The following is a 1617-nucleotide window of genomic DNA, read 5'->3' as shown; positions in this document are numbered from 1 at the left end:
CCATGGCTAGATGCCACAACCACCACACAGAGGGTCCACCAGCCATTGGAGTGCATTGACACAAGGAGAGTCACCAGCAGAGATAAAGAAAAGAAGAGGATATCTCTCCACAAAGCCCATTTCAGAGTGACAGAAGAAGCATCTGCTCTATGATAATATTGGGGGACCTGATCACACCTCTCAGCATTGAACAGATCATCTAGGCAATAAATCAACAGAGTAACCATTATTCTTTCAGAAGGAGCAAATAAATTTAGGGTACTTAGAGGGGGAGGGGGGAGGGAGAGGGGATGGGGAGATATTGGACAAGGGGCATAAAGAATAATTACAATTTGTAACAATATATATGCTAGTAATATTGATTTGATCAACATATCTCAGTGTCAAACCCCCAAAATATGTATAATCAATTTTGATTCAATAAAAATTAAAGTAAATAAATAAATAAATAAACAAACACTGCAACTTATTTAATCTTTTTTGAGTGCTATTATTAGAATAATTTTAGTGAAAACATGACAATGACTATTTATATCTATGCATATAATATTTGCCTTTTAAAACTGACCCCTAACTTTATGATCTCTACAAAGTGTTCCAAGGTCCTGGACTTTGTGTGCTTTCATAGCACTTTGTACCTACACCAGGCCATGATCACATGTGGATCAAAATGCCAAAATCAACTCAGGTTTGCCTTTGTATTTCCCATTCTACCTGACAGAGCACTTTGTTAGCAGTAGGCTCTTGACAACATCTGCTCTACTGAGTGGAATTAGGTCTGCTCAGTCTGAATGGGAAACTGCCAAAAGTAGTGATTTGGGACTTGCATTCGGATGGTCCTCAGATTTACAAAGATAGTGACTAAAGGTGTTTAGGACATTGGGAGCAAAAGAAATTTTTTAGGCCACTGATACCATCAACTGACATTTAGATAGGCTTTCTATATGCCAGGCATTTTATATCCATTATCTCGTTTAATATTTACAACATCCCTACTAGGCAGATGTTTCATCATCTTTATATTACAGCCAAGGAAACTGAGGGACAAAGATAATAAGTGACTTTTCTGAAGTCATAAAACTGGGAAGTAGCTGAAGTAGGGTTTAAATCCAGAGAAGCTACCTCCAGAGTCCATGATCTCAACTGCTGCATGATCCTATTCCTGTAGCTGTAGCCATCACCAACTGAATGTTAACACCAGAAGAGCATTTCAAGAGGTACATCTAGTCCAAAGTTCCCAAACTATGCCCCATACAATCGTAGGTTCCATGGACGTGTAATTTTGATTACAATTTTCTGTATATTTAGGTTTATCAGTATAATTGTAACTTATGATTTCAAATGTTTCTATGATGAAAAGATCATCACTATTTTCTTTGGTACTTGTTATAATCTATAAATAACAAATTCATTTTTTAATTTTATTATTTTTAAAAATGTATTTATTATTATTGTTGTTGTTGTTGTTATCATTATTTACATTCTAAGACGTTGTTGTGTAGAAGTTGTGGGGAGGGGAGAGGGGAAGGGACAGGGGGAGAGGGTAGGAGGAAGAGTTAGTGAGGGGCACTGTTGACGCCCATGGCATGCCCCCTCATTCAGGCAGGGGAGCCCAGG

This window comes from Galeopterus variegatus, unplaced genomic scaffold (genome assembly GCF_000696425.1).
Source record: "Galeopterus variegatus unplaced genomic scaffold, G_variegatus-3.0.2 Scaffold5576, whole genome shotgun sequence".
NCBI classification, from domain to species: domain Eukaryota; kingdom Metazoa; phylum Chordata; class Mammalia; order Dermoptera; family Cynocephalidae; genus Galeopterus; species Galeopterus variegatus.
The sequence above is the reverse complement of the archived record's forward strand: the minus strand, read 5'-3'. Positions refer to the sequence as shown.